We start from the raw sequence: 18,342 nt of genomic DNA, 5'->3' as shown, positions 1-18,342 counted from the left end.
AAAATGTGCAGAACAAACTCAGCTTTCTGTACATTGACGGCCAAATTTGTTCCAGAGAAATGTATAGATAATAAGAGATGATTTGGCCCCAGTGAATATATTTCTCAAATCTCTTGTGACAACATACATACACTCAATTGTTTATTGGGTTTACAAAAGTCTATATAAGTCTAGTAATATGTGGCCGGGTTGGCTCAGTGGTAGAGCAGGCCCACATATACTGAGAGGTTTATGCCTCGACACAGAGGTCTAGGGTTCGAATCCGACCTGTGACGATTTCCTGCACCTCTTCCCCCTCTCTCTCCTCTTTCTCACCTAGCTGTCCTGTCAAAAATTAAAGGAGGAAAAGCCCAAAATATAATCTTAAAAAAAAATAAGTAGTGTAATATATGAATACAATAGTAAATACATGTCTAAAATGAAATTTTGGGGTGCCCTGATAGCTCGGTTGGTAGAGCGGGCGCCCATATATAGAGGTTTATTCCTCGACGAAGCGGGCCCAGGTTCAACACCGACCTGCGGTCCTTTGCTGCATGTCATTCCCCCCCCTCTCTCCCCTTTCACGTCTTCAGCTGTGCTATCAAAATAAAGGCTGAAAATGCCCAAAAAATAATCTTAAAAAAAATGAAATTTTGTATTATTGCTTTTTGAGTAGGAGTACATCGCTTGAACTCGCCGGTGCTTCTTTTATCCTCAGAGGATTAACTTCTGGTTTTACTTTTGTGTGACATGATAAAACATAGTACAGTGGCACAGCACTGACTCATGAATCTCCATTAGTATCTGTCTAGTGTTTGCTAACAGGTCACCTAGTAAGGCTGTAGCAACCAAAACCCCAAAGTGAATTGAACTGAGGAAGGGTGACTTTTATTTTTCATTAATTCAATTTTTTATTTGTAAAAATGACTGTGTGGTCGCTTTTTTCAAAGGTTACATAGTTGTGATTTATGTCACGTTTTTGAGATCTGTTATACTTGTAATACTATACACAAAATATTTAATTTACATACATAGTAACCATTGTTTGAAATAAGTCAAGTTGACACATTTTCCTGTCTATGAAATTGAACTCTCCAATATAGATTTTGTCTCTCATTCACCAGCCCACATCACAACTGAGGCCAATATCGCTCATATTCTATATCAATAAAACATCCCTTAGAGTTTAAAGTATAGCATGATCCAGTTTGAACCCAGAACGTTAAGAGTAAAGGGTGGAAGTAGGTTTTTATAAACATTACATACAGTGCAATGCCTACTAGTTATGTAGTAGTACATGACAGTATGGGGAGACTGCTCTGCTAGAGGGCCAAATGCATGTTAAAAATGGTGTTGTATTTTCAATACTCTACAGTAGAAAATAAAATAAAAACATTTTTCAACACAGAATGTGAAAACATAATTTCACACCTGTCCTCATGCAGTGGTGATTAAAACAACAAAAGAGTATTTTTGGCTAGAAAAGCTTCAAAAATCTGACCTTGTCATGCCTCAGCAGCAATGCCATCACAGGAGAAGTCCACAATCTCAGTGACCTGAACATGAAAGCAATGCATAATTTCATTGAGAATGATGGTGAGTATGTTGTGAATACCTTTGCATATTTTTACACAGTCAATGAGCCAACACAGCAGAGAGATATTTTTCTTCACTTAAAATTTTGTTCGTGGTGCTTAGCATATAAAAATTGCTCCATGGCTTTCTAGGAACAGTGTACTGGTTAGGGTAGCAGATTTGAGCAGTAAGATGGTGTGCCAAAATAAATGATTCATTTAGTCATTCATTTAGTAACTAAGCAAATGCAACGTCACCACAATACAGCATAGAAATGACCATACATTTAATATTTCCTTCACAAAGGGACTGCTTATTCCAGAGGTGTTATATTGAATTGGTTTATATTGAACAAGTGTTGCTTCTATTGTGTCCCCTTCCTGTATTTCTCACTATGTTCACCCTTTCAACACTGGAGGGCAGTATGAGCATGATGTAAAAAATGGACATGTCACAGCTACACCCTTTTCCAACCATGCTCATACTTGTGTAGTGCCATACACCAGACAGGTATGAGCCATATCTGGCTCACATGCAGTTTGAGTTGTGGCCAGATTGGGTTATGCTGCTTATGAGTCAAATGGTTACAACACTCAAAATTACCTCATAAAACTGTAGGGTTTAGTTCTCCTAAGCTAGTTTACCAAAAGCCAGTTTACCCAACAGTATAGCTGTGATTAGGTGTTCTATAGTTAGCTATTATATTTGTTTATTAAATTGATTAAATTTTGATTTTACATAAGAAGATTTTAGTTTGAAGTGGAAATATATGAAAAAACAATCTACCTTTATTTGTTTTGCTGAACCATTTTTGAATAATTAAGTTATTTCATTAAAAGTATAAATGATGATTTCTTTCAGGGCGTTATTATTATGATTGTCAGCTGAGGAGTCTGTACATTAAACAATAATGTGTTTTTCTCAGGTTTAAATGAGTTTAATAGTGTTGTTCACTTGTTTTAATATTTTATATAACTTCAAATGCAGAAGATCTAGCTAGATTAATTAAGAAGAAAGAAAACACTCAAGTACCTTCAGCCTGTTGCCATGGAGCTAGGATGATTGACATCCCCTCTGCCCCCTGACGTTTGAACCGGTGCATCCCGCCTGCTTCGGGGAGCTAGCTACTATCTAGCTAGCAAAGTTTTTTTTTACCAGTTTCCAACCCACGTAGCGTATATATATTTGACTGTTTTTTTTAAACGGAGAAAGAAAACATCAGAAATGCGGCTGAAAGTTCCGAAAAAGATAGTAAGCTTTAAGTTGAGGTTATTTTGTCAGATGTAGAAAATAGTAGTCTAAGTGAGCTCAGACATGCTAACTGCAGTGCTGTCTGGTAAAAGCCTGATACACGGTTAAAGTTAGCTTGGTGTTCAAGAAGCATAGCAGCATAGAAGCATATGGAAATTGTATAAAAACAACTGCGTTAGCAGCAAAGATGTAGCTAGCTAGCTAGTCACCACAATTTATCATCGTTGCAAAAGAACAAAATGCTACTTGTATATTTCGGAGCGAAGTTAAGAGAGGGAAATGTGCTTTTATTTGGGGGTAGGTTTGGTTTCAAAATGCTAACTTTAGGTTAGCTAACGTTATAAGAACTGAGATAAGTTGGTCTAAAACGGTATGTTTTTTTCTTTTCTTTTTTGCTGCAGTGTTATCAGTTTAACATTAGGTGAAGAGCCGAATGCTCTCATTGCAGTTTGGCTGAACCTGCAACATGTTGGATGTGGTGGGAGCATAGTTGCACTTCACTCACTGTGACTTTTGGTTGAATTAATTGGCATCCTGTAACTAATTCTCACCTAACCCCAACCTTATACTGCTGCATAAAACTGTCACCTTGGAACTCATTTAGGCCAGAGACTCTTTAATTGCTCATTTTGACTTACCATTTAAGTGTTTCACATGTTTTCTTACACTGTCTCCCGTTTGTCTTGCTTTCAAAAGCCCACAGGAGGTGTGAAGTTGGTATTGGCTATGATGATCTGGTCTCCAACTTGAAACATGAAACATGACTCATTCTTTGAGAACCTCCTGGAGGTGATGAATGGGGCGATGTGATTATCCAGTATGGCCAGCAAAGCAAGGGTATGCATTTTGTACATACTTCATCCACCAAAATGGGGCCTTCTTTGGAGTAAGCAACCCCATGCTGCAGTCTTCTTTAGTTCTTTTATGGAATACTAATTATGTTTGCATAATTGGTTTTAGTAATTTAAATGGGGTGCTTGTTAAATCTTTTCCCCGTTTTCACCTACAGCTAAATTTAGCTAACAAGGTCTGTCTGAATCTGAACTGCTTTGTTCAAAAAACGAGGTATTAGTGCTTTAGACTTCAGAGTGCAGTGTCAATTGATCTTACATCTTGAAAGAATGAAGATACAATGTTTTTTTCAAATTTTGAATGTTTTTGTGCTCTGCTGCTGAACAGCTTTGAGCAGCTTCTTTTTGTGTAATGGCAAAGAGATGTAAAAAAAAAAGAAAAAAGAAGTGACATTTTGTTTTAATTTCCATGATCTGTGATTATGCTCTTAAACAGCAAACTTGCACCCCTTTAAAGAGACAGACTGAAAAACGTTAAAGGCTGGAAATTAGAATTACCAGAAAAAAAGGAATGGCCTGGGGAGAAGCATCATGTAATATGCTTTTCCATATCCACCCCGCATTCTCTCATTTTTGCCATTTGAATATACACAGAATTATTTACACCTTCAAGGCAACTCGACTGAACTGCACATCAGTCAATTAGTAAATCAGAAATTTTCTGTGATTCCAGTTTAGCGTAGAGTCCTTGGCTCCCTCTGGTCCCCCCCTTTTTAGTCTCCCATCCTGACAGTGACAAATTACACCTCTGCTTGGCGAGATTGAAAATTAAAAGCATTTAAAGTTGCTCATGCATTTATGCTAATGAGAAATCCAGATATGATTTGCATGCGAAAGAGGCTAGTCTGAGAACTCATCATTGCCCCCACCACCTCCAGTCTTTCCAGCATTTCTTTAGGCTCTGTTTTTTTCTTAATATGTGAGCGAAGAAAAAAAAAATTTAGTGCGTAAACAGTCTCAAAATGTGACATTTTATATGGCTGCATTTCATTACATACAATGAATTGTATTATTGACTCTAAGAGGGTCTCTGTACAGTATTTATGATGCAGCCTTCCATTGGTACCACCATCGCCACTCAGGCAAATTGGGTCATTGTGTCTGGCGTTGTCACATCACACCACAGGAGGAAACACTACCACCATAATGACATTGTGCAGTTACTGCTCATGCTGTCTCCTGTCGATTTGGATAAGGACTGTTAAATACAGGATGTTCCTACTCGTATAACATTGGCAAGGCTGCATTGAAATTATAAACATTATTCTTAAGCTTCTAAAGTTTAATCTTAAAATGTTTGGTCAGATGATAAAGGCTTTGTTTTGTGATAAACATGTGCAGAACACTTTGGAGCCGGAGGATTAAAAACTCAGGGCTGATTTGTTTTTCCCAGTAAGCTCCATCCACGTCTCCTTCTCAAAATATCAAAGCACACGCTTCCTTGAATTTGTTTGTTTCACAGTTACTAAATCATTGTACCCTTGGAAACAAGATGCATTAATGAAGGTGGAAAATGAAATGGGACTTTAATTTGTTTCAGTGTTCATAGCTGAGGTGAAATGGATTAGCTTTGATTGAGGTGTGAGATGAAGAAGGAAAGCGCTGACATGACACTTGTATTTGTCATCATGTCATTTCAAGGAGGATGCTGCACCAATTATAAATACGGGTACACAGCAATTAAAAGTGGTAGTATTCATTAATAATTTTTATATTAATTTTTTCAGTGGCCTATGAAATGATTGCCACTACACAGAGGCTTTCCAATTATGCTGCTTAATTAGAAATGCCAATATTAAGAAATAATTAAACTTGGGAATACATTAAGGTTGTCAGGAACACTTAAAAAGTTACAACCATCACTCAAATGATGTTTTCTCTAATATGTTTTGCAATGATTTATTCAATAAATATGAAACTTTGATCAATGTGTGAGGCAAACCAAACTGGATAATTAGTAAGTTACGTGATGCTTTTTTCACAGGCACTGTTCTCAGAAGCAGCATCCATGTAGATAATGCAATCTTATCAAAGAAAAAAATGAGAAGCTGCATCCTTACTTTTAACACCTGTCCTCTTTTTTTCTATTTTTTTAGAGCAGTTCCTGGCCGATAGCCTCTGGAAACTGTACTTGCTAAAGGTCACCAAAGAGATGGAGGAAGGATCCACAGATCCACTAAATCACAGGTACATAAATCTGTTCTCTTTAAAAAAAAAAAATTAAAATACATTAACATTAGGCACCAGTAAAATGTGTCACTTCACCTGCAATCTTAAAGTGATGGTTCGGAGTAATTTCACCCTAGGGTCCTTTGCACCATGATCTCGAGCCAAACACCCCCCCAGAAGCTTTTTTCACCTGGGTCGAACATTGGGAGCGTTAGCGTAGCGTAGCGTTATCAGCTGAATAGCTTAGCGCAGGGGCTAATGGATCCGAAGTGTCTCTTAACATTAATAATGCCCGAAATGATACCAAACGTCTACAGTAGTACAAATAGGTTATGCTCTCATAAAACGATGGATTGTAAAATTTGTAAGTACACCAGATGTAAATAACACTTGCCTGCTGGCTTCTGCTCTCTGCTGCTGCTGCTGCTGCTGCTGTTACTACCGGGCAGTAAGAGTGCTTAGGGACATCTACAAATTACAACACCGAAAAGAGATGCAACAAAAATATTTATTAATTTAATGATTAAATAAGGTAATGTCTCCAAACTTACCTCAATTATTACTTGTCTCCTGCTAGTTATACTACAGCACTTACTTTAAAAAATAAGTTAAATTAAAAAATATTTTTGTTGCATCTCTTTTCGATGTCCCTAAGCACTCGTCTTACAGCAGCAACAACAGCAGAGAGCAGAAGCCAGCAGGCAAGTGTTATTTACATAACCTTCTGGTGTACTTACAAACTTTACAATCCATCGTTTTATGAGTGCATAACCTATATATACTAGTGTAGACCTTTGGTATCATTTCGGGCATTATTAGTGGGGTAATGTTAAGAGACACTTCGGATCCATTAGCCTCTGCGCTAAGCTATTCAGCGGCTAACGCTACCTACGCTAACTCTCCCAATGTTAGACCCAGGTGAAAAAAGCTTCTGGGGGGGTGTTTGGCTCGAGGTCATGGTGCAAAGGACCCTAGGGTGAAATTACTCCGAACCATCACTTTAAGAAAGAGAATGAAGATACAAAATTTGGACATCAACACAGTATTTAATTGTTAACACAATCTGAATTTAAAAGATGTAGATGTTTAAATTGAGATGTATTGTGCTTGTTTAAATGGCATGGTAAGAACAGAACAGTTACAGTGTTGATACACACCTGTTAAAAGTCACCTGCAGTTAGTCAGTTAAATGATAACCAAGTCATTTTTTTTTTTATATGATACAGTTTCAGTTGCATGTTTAATATGTATACAGTACATTTATGTGTGTATGTTAATCGAGTTTATTGAACAATCCACAAAGAATTGTCTGTTATTTAATGAGATAGTTTTACACTTACTGTATATGTATTTTAAATATGTGTGCTTGAGTTTGTGCTGCCTTTTCAAACTAAATGAATTGAAACAATCTTCATTGAATTGAAATGAAATCTCCCTTTCTCTTTAAATAAATACATTTTGAGTCAGTACCATGGACTTGCTCCAAACATTTAAATTATTAGTTCATCAGTATTAGAGTTGGGTACCAAACTCGGTACCTTTTTAGTAACAGACTAAATTACGTAGGTACTATCAAGGACCGATTCACTTTAAATTAAACGGTGCCAAATTTCAGGTACCCATGAGCGCGAGCATATCTGTCCTCTACATGTTGACGAGAGCGGAGCTCTGACACACACACACACACACACACACGCAGAGCTGTGGTGCGGACGAAGCAAAACAACGTTGACATTGTTAAAGTCATAGTGAGTCACGGCAACGCCAGTAAAGCAGTTGCAAGTGTGGTTACACTTTTCAAAACTCTACGCAGACAGAGTATTTTAACGGCAAGGTGAAAGCTGTCACGGTATGGTTAATGTTAGGCTTTCTCTGTGACAGGCAGTCACCACTGTGTTCACTATACCCTATTGACTGACTGACAGGCTGAGGCTGTAGGGCAAGGCAACTTTATTTCTATAGCACATTTTAGCAACAAGGCAATTCAAAATGCTTTACATAAAACATTTAAAGGTCCAATGACATGGTGCTCTTTGGATGCTTTTCGATAGACCTTAGTGGTCCCCTAATACTGTATCTGAAGTCTCTTTCCCGAAATTCAGCTTTGGTGCAGAATTACAGCCACTAGAGCCAGTCCCACAATGAGCTTTCCTTAGTATGTGCCATTTCTGTGTCTGTAGCTATTGAGGAGGAGAGAGAGGGGGGCAAGGTGGAGGGTGGGGGTGTGGCCTTGACCAACTGCCACTTTGCTCGTTTGAAAGCCATGATGTCTCTCTCTCATGGGCGGGCCAAATTCTCTGGGCGGGCAAAGCAGAGAAAGGGGAGGTAACTTTGCTCCTTATGACCTCATAAGTAGCAAGATTCCAGATCAGCCCATCTGAGCTTTCATTTTCTCAAAGGCAGAGCAGGATACCCAGGGCTCGGTTTACACCTATCACCATTTCTAGCCACTGGGGGACCGTAGGCAGGCTGGGGGAACGCATATTAATGTTAAAAAACCTCATAAAGTGAAATTTTCATGCCATGGGACCATTAAGAGCAGTTTAAAAAGAGATAGAAAATAAAAATAGGCTAAAATAGAATAAGATACAAATACAAGAATAAAAGATGTAGTGTGAGCTACATATCGTAGCTCTAACTTTTGTTGTACTGACACTGTCCCATTCAGTACCTGTGGATAGGGGTGGGAATCACCAGACGTCTCACGATACGATATCATCACAATACTTGTGTCACGATACAATATTATTGCGATTTTAAACATATTGCAATATTCTGCTATTTATCGCAATTTAGTACATTTTTTCCAACTTCAAATTTTTCCCAATTTCAAAATATGTCCCAAAAGGAAATTTTGTCAACATCTGTTTTATCTAAAAAGATACTGTTTCTTCATCTCACTTCAATTTTGTTGCTGCAAAATGGGATTGTCAAGCAGACAGACTGACCAACACATATATAATAATAGATCGATACTTGGCGTCTGTGTATCGATACAGTATTGCCACGGAAAATATCGCGATACTATGCTGTATCGATTTTTTCCTCCACCCCTACCTGTGGAGTTGTTCAGTTTGTCTATCCATATTGAAAGCATCAGGAGAGCCTTGACTTATTTGTTTTTATCTTGAGAGACAAACCAATTTTTAACTGCCTTTGATCATAGGAATACATTTTCATTCCAATATAGATCTTACAGCTGCATATTGATATTAGAAGGGCAGAGTAATAATCAAGTGGAGCCATCACCTGTTGACTGCAGCGGAAGCTAACTGAAAGAAAGACTTGAAAGCATTTGTACCTCAAAGCGATGGCAGCCTCTAATGATAGGATCGGTTTTGCCACAGCACGTTGGCCACATTTCCCTCAAAGCCTTGTGTGACAGCTCTTTAATTGGACCGCTTCGTTCCCTCGGTGCTGTAAAATGTTACTAGCCAGTATGGCTTGACTGTTGGTATAATTATTCCGCAGTATACTCTAATAAAATCAAGCAAGACAAAGTTGATCTCAAGAAATTCTGCACGTCTATTTATGAATACAGGCAATTTCATGTTCATTTGGACCTCGATATTCCTCTCTGAGACTTACTGAATCATTTCCCCCCCTAATCAAGTGCTAACTGAGCACTCATGCATGCAGGAGAATGAGGAATTCAGTCTCCTCGGTGTTACAGTTCAAGCAATGTTTTGTGCCTCCATCGGAGGATAATTACTAAAACCATGTCCGATTACCTTTGTGTGTTGTTTCTCGTTCTTCACGTCAATAGCAGAACGGATGTTGGAGTAGTTGTGAGAATTTTAAACTCCTCATCATCCAGCCTACTTAAATAAAATGTGTCACAAATGGAGCTCCACGAGAGGTTGCAGTCTTGACCTTGATACTGTTGACATCTCTTTCAGTCCGTCTCTTCCTTGTTGCTCTTGTTTTCCCCCACTGAATGCAAAGAGTAAAAAGACCCTTGTGCTCTAAAGCCTATACCAGTCAGATGAGAGAAAAAGAAAGTGTGTGTGTGTGTGTGTGTGTGTGTGTGTGTGTGTGTGTGTGTGTGTGTGTGTGTGTGTGTGCGCTCGTGCTCTAGCCTGCGGCTGTAGATTAGCCGTGAGAGCCAGAGGATCGCCCCCGCTCTCTGACAAATGAGAAAAGCCACAGTGGCCCTGGCCAAAGTGACAGGCCAAATGGAAGCAATTCCTCCCGAGGCGGGGGAGAGCAGCTGTGACCAGGGCCTACTATGCCACTCTAGACAGGACCCTATGTGTGTGTGTTTGTGTGTGTGTGTGTGTGTTTGCCTGTGTATTGGCTATAGAGACTTAACCCATGAGACAATTTCTCTCCTGGCGGCCCCCATGAAGCGGTGTGTGTTGCTGACCTATGGGAAACCCCATCGGGGGGTGGGTGGGGGATGCATTCATGTGCATTCCTGGTCATGGTTGGTGTTTAGGATGTTCGACATTTTACATACTAATAAAGAGCAGTGCCAAGGTACGTCAGCTCAGCCTCACTTTAGAGCCTTGTGGCTGTTTGAGTAATTAACACTGAGCCCTTGATGGATTAAATGCAACCCTGATGAGATTGACTCTTTCTGCTGCCGTTAGCATAGTGACCTGCTAGCAACAAGACGCTTTCAGGGGGCAAGGGTAGCAAGGCGTGATATGAGCAAAGAAATGTGGAGGGTGTTTATCCCAAAACCATCTAAATAAACAAGACCGATGGATGTACAGTGTTTGAGCGAATAGTCCTAAAAAAACGTTTGTGTGTTGAGTTTGTTATGGCTATCTGTCAAGAGATATATCCAAACCTGGATCTACACCTTACCTCCTTGTCTTTAAACCTCTCTGTTCTCCCCTCTTCTCCTTCTCCTATCACCCAGGGCCAACTGGATCAGGCTTCACTTTGACACAGCCATCATAATTACTCCACGGCGGAGGGATCAATTACAGCTGAGCACCATTATTTCCAGAACAGAGCTAAACATTAAAGTTTAAAAATTCAAAATTATTAAAAAGGCGTGCTCTCAGGGACACATACAGAATATTTACTGTTAACAAATAACTTAATAACTTCACTCTGAATTATTAATTCATGGCTCACATTGGCTCGGCAAGACTTGTCTCATGGTTAATATCTCTCCTTTATACATTGTTAAATATGCATCACTTCTTGACTACTCTATTTGAGCACTTGGCAAATCTGTCAGAGCTTTGTGACCTTATTAGAAAATCTGAGCTGCAGTTTTGGCTGTTGACATAGTGATTTAAATATTCTAGTCTAAACGAATGCTTTGTTTATGGATAGAGAAAGGGATGCGGTTTCTTCTGACATAGCTTAATACAGTAGATCACTTTTACTTTGAGGAATGGCTGTCGTTTAAGCAAAAATGTCCTCAAGTCAGCTTTCTTTGAGTCGTGTCTGTGCTAATGAGGTGGCTCTGATTGGAGCACTTACCAATCCAGCAATTATGGGTCATGTTTTTGATGGATTAATCAATCATTCCACTTGAACTTGAATTAGAATATTATTTGACATAAAAGAAGGAAACCTTGCAAGAGTACCTTGGCTCATGAAGGTGCAGGTAATATAACTGGTATGGAATTTTTTTTTTTTTAAATTGAATAGCTCTTCTTTTAGTCTATTTAGTTTCCTTGCTCATAAAATCAATATGGCCAAACCAGACTGTTCTGGATTTCTTGGTTTTGATGCAGATTTGCAGAGTCTATAGGCTATATCCAGTCCTTAAGCCAGTTGCTGCTGATGGCACTACTCATTCATTACCTCAGGGTATGTACACAGAATATCACCAAGGGGATTTATTTTCCTATTGGCATTTATGCTCAATTCAAGTTGTTGGGTTTCCATGAGATTAATGTTATTGCTGACTTGTTCTAATAGCCATTGCAGCAAGCAGCAAACATTATACAATGTTGTCCATTACAGGTTACACATACAGTAGTCCATGAAATGCAAATAACACTCTATGCACCCTCCTCTGTTACAGGAGGTATGAATGGAATTTAATGGGCCGAGGAAAGATTGAGAATCAGGAAAGTACAGGTGCTTGCTCTTTTAGCCCCTTCCAGCTGAGTGAATCAAAAACAATGTGGCAGAACCTGAAATAGTTCACAGCTTTAGAAAAGTCCCCAGGGCCCTTAAATTGGCTCTCAGATGAGGGAAAAAGAAACAATTGCCCTTTACCTCCGAGGTTGCACGTCATCTCTCTGAAACTCACTACTGGGCAGATTAAGGTCAAGTAGACCATCCCCCCCCCCTCTTTTTCCCTGTTCTCTGAAGGGAGCAGAGAGAGGGCAAATAAAATGATGACAGGGAGGGATTGAGAGAGAGTGAGCGATGGTAGAAACTGGGATTTTGAAGGTCTTTGAAAAAGGTTTTACACCCATCCCTGGTGGTTTTCCTCTCTCACTCCAAGAACTGTGTTGATAATGGCTGCTTGTCAAAGAGGATGAGCCCACCTGCTCTTTGTAACTCAGTCCTGCTGGTTCAGCTCATAGCCTCGACATAAATATGAAAGGAACGCGATTGGGGGTTAGTGGTCCTGGGTTTTGGATGTCATGGCCCCTTAATGTAGCTGTAAAGCTAACAATATTCTATGAAAGGGCACTCAAGGAATAGAGACATGAACATTAGGAACCTGTCTAGTTACTGCCCCTAAACTGCTTGAAATCCAGTAGGTCAGCCTTCTAAACCATGCTGATCCCACATTGTGGAGATAACATAGACCAGTACGACACTACCACCAAATTATGTCATAATGTACCCACTCGTCACAGATGATAAATCAATGAAACCAAAGTGGCAAGCCTGCCAATTGTAATTACCGAATCAATTGACACACAATTAAGTCTTTTTGTTTCAGTGGATTGTCCTGTCAATCAGGAAAGAGCTCCTGCACGTTCAGTAATGTGCGAGTGAATGGCATAACATTTTGCCTTTCCATGTCAAGGGCACAGTTATGAAGTCTGCTAGCAATTAGGAGCTATAATGTGCTGAGTTGAGCAAGGCAACAAAATAGGCAGCAATTTCTTCTGCTCCTGTTGAAATTATGCTTATCAGGTACCTTGCCTCAGCAAAGGTGAAGGGTCGTCCCGAGTAGGCAGGCAGCATTTCTCCACATAATTGAGAGAAGTTTGGATTTAATTGTATAATTAATCTTGTCGAATTAAGTTACACAGAAGTCCGACCCCTAAATTAGGCAGTCTGGAATATTTTAAATTGCCTTAATGTGAAATCTGGCTCCAGAATGCACTTTGTTCTCTCCTGATGGTATGAGGTAAGTTTTTATCCACGATGAACACGGCATGCTGTAATAACCTGTTAGCAGTTCTTATCACGTCGTTCCTTTTTATATGATTAATTTCCTCAGAAAGTAATTGCAATTTCAAAGAGAGCCTCATTTTTATTGTATAGCTTATTGTGGGCCAGTGAAGAGAAAATATATAGACAGAATTCATGGTAATGCTCATCAAATTAATTTGAACATAAGTCTACATTCTTGACTATTGATCTTTTTGATGAGGGTTTAGTTCTATAGTTTATTGTTCAGTTGTCCTGCTTTGTTCCACATTTGTTGATTGATTAACATATTTAGTTTGCATTTAATACGACTCGCTCTGTGTGCCAAGTGGATTAACTTGACTTTTGGATTATCCTGAAGTATCGCAGTTCAGAAGCGATTGTGCTATCTGTGATTGTGGCAGCATTAAAGGAGAATTCCGGCCAATTTTTACGTTAATCTTGATTGCTATAGCTACGCGAGTACTTTCGATAGAAAAAACCCCGACCCGAATCAGTGCAGGTAAACGAGCAACGGCCGTAACACGAACTACAACGCGCCCCTGAGCTAAAACGGCAGTGCTCGGGGAACGGTTTTAGAGTGCCTTTGTGCCTCTTAACAGACACAAAATGCAATTAATATGTCTGTGCCACATGATAAGGGCCCTTACGTGTCAACAAGATGCGTTTTCAACTCAGACATTGTTTAAATTCATCTACCCTGGTCCCTGTCTCGATCCTGCCGGTAGCTAGCTTGCCCTGCTAGCTGATAGCCGTTAGCTGCTAGCTGCCGTCTGGTGAGTGTATTCAGACAGGCTTCTGTGATAATCATCCCAATAACACTCCACAGAGCGGTGGTGGTGTGGCTATGTCCTCCAGAGGACAGGTCATGTCACGTCTTGAAGTGTATTCACCCCTAAAAAAAACAGTAGTGCGGTAGTAGCTGTTAGCTGCTAGCTGCCCTCCGGTGAGTGTGTACAGCCAGATAGCTGTTAGCCGTTAGCTGCTAGCTGCCGTCTGGTGAGTGTATTCAGCCAGGCATCTGTGATAATCATCCCAATAAAAATCCATGGAGCGCCCGGTGGGCTGGTGGATGTCCTGCATAGGACAGATCATGCCTTCGCAGTGAAAGGTTTAGATTATTTCCCCCTCAAAATAGGTAATTGAGCACTGTAATGGTTATGACCATATCAATGACTATGTAACTACATGGAAACGGGATAAACGATGTCTGTGGCTTGCACAGTAATAGCGTTACTGAAGCTTAGCTGTTGCATCGTCTCCTGGGAATTCAGTTGTAGCAGAAAAAGGTAAACAGTAGTGTGCAGATTGGAGCGTAGTGTGTGAAGAGTGAAAAGCGGAGTTGTTTATAAGGGAAGAAGCTTGGAGTATGAAGAATATAGCAGATATACAACACCGGAATTCTCCGGAATTCTCCTTTAAGGCCCAAGGTTAACAGTAACTAGCACCATGTCCATGTGGTGGTGATTAAATGAAGGGAGGCACAAAATAATTTTCTAAGCGCAGCCTTCAATTTCCTTGTTCTAATGAGTATTTTATTATCTCATGACTGTTATTAGCTATACAGTATTCACATGCTGGAAAGTGTAAACAAAGGAACTTGTGCCAAAAACGATTATTTGATTAATTGGATCAACAAAAAATGAACTGACAACAATTTAAAAAAAAATCAATTAATTGATTAAGTAATTTGTCTATTGACGATATGACTCTCTCAATATGCAGACAACCACTTCAGGTTAATTAAATAAACCATATCATCTGATATGTTTTTATGGCTCCGTACCGGTGACATCCGTGGCCAAAGGCATTATGTTTTCAGGTTGTCCGTCCGTCCCATTCTTGTAAATGCGATATCTCAGGACCCCCTGGAGGAAATTCCATCGAATCTGGCACAAACAGCCACTTGGACTCAAAGATGAAATGATTAGATTCTGATGGTCAAAGGTCACTGTGACCTCACATAATGCGTTTTTGGCCATAACTCTAGAATTCTTACGCTAATTATGACATTTCACACAAATGTCTAATAGGATAAAAAGATGAAGTGATGACTTTTTATATCCAAATGGTCAAAGGTCAACTTCACTGTGACATCATAATGTTATGCAAAAACACTTTTTGGGCCATTATTCAACGCCATAACTAAGTAACAGAAGGGGAGACATTTGGTTGAATGCAGAACTGGCGACACTTTTCTTGGGTGCCCGCCTTGAAACTGTGGTGATTGTATAGATCTTCTGTGCTGTCGGGTTGAAGATGTGTGAGAAGCATTCATTTTTGGCTAGAAAATACACTTACTACATTTTATTAAATTCCTTCAAAGTTTTCACTACATATGTTTTATGAGTCTGGACAGACATGGATGTAAACTGCAACTTGACTGGTTGGCGGTGGCATTCAACCGCAAGGCGGTATTTCTAGTAACCGTTTGATATGTTTTAATTGTCTTATCTAATTGTACACTTTTAATATAACTACCTAGTACTCTGGAAAGCAGTATTTACGGGGTGGATTATCCCAGTAAAATAATGGATGGTAATGGATTGAATTGAAACAAAATTGCAGAACATTCACTGGTTTTACCTTCGAATTGGGAGAATCTTTTTGTTCCTCTCTTTATATCATTATAAATTTAATGTCTAGGGGTTTTGGGCTGATTATTGGGTACAGTCTATGTAGCTAATTTAGTAGCAAAGTGTAGCACAATTCTGACATTTAATAGATTAGTAGATTCATCAATACATCAGATTAATTAGTATTGAAATTAACTGCTAGTTGCTGCCCTTAAAGAGACCCAGGTTTCCTTTCAGTAGTGTAAATGAGCAGAATCTGGTATCTGGTCTCAACTGGGATTCAGTCTCAGTTTCCTTATTATTTCTGCTTTCACAGGGCGGAGATTAATTTGCAGCCATCAGTGAATAGACATGTTGTCAAGAGCATAATATGATTACATGTGTGAATGGATGCATATGGATCATGAATCAATAAATGGCACATGCACATGAAAAATGTATTTTATAAGTGGTTTTGATGACATTGTCAGAGTCCTACCTGTGATTATGACCTGTTACTGAAAGTAATCCACGCCGGCGGTCCATAATAATACCTTAGAGCTCTGTCCTATAAAAGATCAGTAATTCTCCCTCCCATTGTGCTGCAATGTAACTGGAGTTGTATGGTGTCCATGTTAGGATATTATAACCTTGTCACAAATCCGAAGGCTCAAACTCCATCTCTAAACAAATTAATGCACCACACAGTATCTCAGCCAGATAATCTTGTTTTATGTCATAGTTAGGAGTGCATCTCACAGCGGTGTCTCTCAACAGACTTTGCAGAGATTAGAAACACTTGAGTGGAGATTGGTTTGGGAGAGAAAAGCCAGTTGAGGGCGTCACACGGGAAGGGATCAAAAGTCGGGAGTATCAATGAACTGACAATAATCTAAGATGTTGATACATCACTAGTTTGCATTTATATGAATTTCAATTTCAATGTACTAATCTATAGCCCAAAAACCCTGCTGACGTTCTAGTGCACAGTGTCTATTGTTCAGCTTGCTACGGATGTGTGTATATTTTCTATATATTATTTTGCAATTGTGTAGTTGACTCAACTGTAATGACAACATTTGTATTTACTGCAGTATGGAAATGAGAATGCACGTCCGATCGTCTACTGCCTAGAAAGTGGGAGGCCCCTGGGGTATTTGCCAGCATAATTCTCTTCTTAACACAACGACCTTACTCTGCTGCTGTTGTCAGATTTAGTAACAGTAGACGCATGAGAGGAGCTGGTAGAAAAAAAAGTCTCCTTCGGCTTGTTCGAATGCCAACTGTGTGCATGAGCTTTCAAAGGGCCCTCTTTTATGTCTGTGACGTATGACTGTTTCTGTGTAGACGGCATCTCGGGGAGAGAAACGCTACCCCAGCACAACGCTGCTGTCACCCAGAATACAGATGGAGAATCTGCCCTTGTGCACTCTCCCTGAAGTACATACTTACATAGATAGCTCTATTCTGTGTGTGTGTGTGTGTGTGTGTGTGTGTGTGTGTGTGTGTGTGTGTGTGTGTGTGTGTGTGTGTGTGTGTGTGTGTGTGTCCGTGTCCGTGTCCGTGTGTGTTTCCGTATAGTGTACTTTCTGCAAGTGGGGAGACGTTCCAGTATTCTGGAGTGTGATTATTTTTAGTGTCTGAGTTTCTCTCTGTTGTCGTCTCTTTCTGTTACCAAATTGAAGCAGGTGTCTCTGTGATAAATCCATTTTTGGTTCCTGGCAGAATTTTAGACTCTCAGAACTAACAGGGTTGGAGATGTGGTTTTATACTGGTAATTATTATTATTATTATTATTATTATTATTATATTTTTATTTATTTTTTTGTCCAGAAGGGGTGTACCTTCCTGTCCCTTTAGAGAACATCAGGATAGCATTAATGCTGTATGGGAAAGTGGTCTCATACTACAATCCTGGCCACTGAAACTCAACATGTTTAACCTTTAACCTTGATATTCCCATGATATTTGGCAAAAAGGCATTTTTTTTCTCTGCAACAGTCCATTGCAGCATACTGCTGTGAAATTGAATCTAGCTGCTGTTTTAGGACTTCCATGCTTTATTTGGCTTCTTCCTCTTTTCCCAATCCGTCTTTGATTGTTCAGGGAAATCTTGTGAAATGCAAATTGGGCCAAACAGAATGTAATTGCTGCTGTGTGATGATTACGAGGGAGAACTAATGATGTCCCAACACCGGGGTCAGGTAGGGTTTAATTAGAGGAGGCACAATCAGTGTCACTTCACTCTTGCGCTCTCCTGTTCCCGGTGCCTGCCTGGTCCTTTGCCAACTCTGTCTCCAAGAGAGTTTAAAGAAATGGGCTGCTGATGTGTAAAGAGAGGGAGGAGGGGGGGGGGGGGCAAAAATGAATTTAGCTAAGTTCCTTTGTTTAGATCTGGCCTGTTTTGGAAATTGATCCCTGTAAGAAGCTTTGGCCTGTCTGCAGATAAAGGTGGAGGTTAATGAATGGAGCAAAATGGGAAAAGGTCGCCATTCATGCTCCTGAAAACATTGGTCCATTGTGAAAAAAAGCCCTGTGATGCATTTAACTAAAACCCATGCACAGTGGCACATACTCTCATGCTAACGTCAGTAGCAAAATAAAACATTTCCGGTGCCTTTCGGTGTGATCATGAATTATTGTGCAGCAGGAATATG

The 18,342-nt window shown here is 39.7% G+C and overlaps 1 long non-coding RNA gene across 1 annotated transcript; it reads left to right on the top strand.

Moving 5' to 3' along the window:
* Positions 1 to 2,664: 2,664 nt before the first annotated feature.
* Positions 2,665 to 13,441, top strand: LOC120548729. The gene is made up of 4 exons (XR_005637267.1): positions 2,665 to 2,805; positions 3,502 to 3,642; positions 5,753 to 5,843; positions 10,693 to 13,441. It is a non-coding gene; the product is annotated as an uncharacterized LOC120548729 (long non-coding RNA).
* Positions 13,442 to 18,342: the final 4,901 nt, after the last annotated feature.

This window comes from Perca fluviatilis, chromosome 20 (assembly GCF_010015445.1).
Source record: "Perca fluviatilis chromosome 20, GENO_Pfluv_1.0, whole genome shotgun sequence".
Taxonomy (NCBI): domain Eukaryota; kingdom Metazoa; phylum Chordata; class Actinopteri; order Perciformes; family Percidae; genus Perca; species Perca fluviatilis.
Note: the sequence above shows the minus strand (reverse complement) of the source record. Positions and strands in the feature narration are given on the sequence as shown.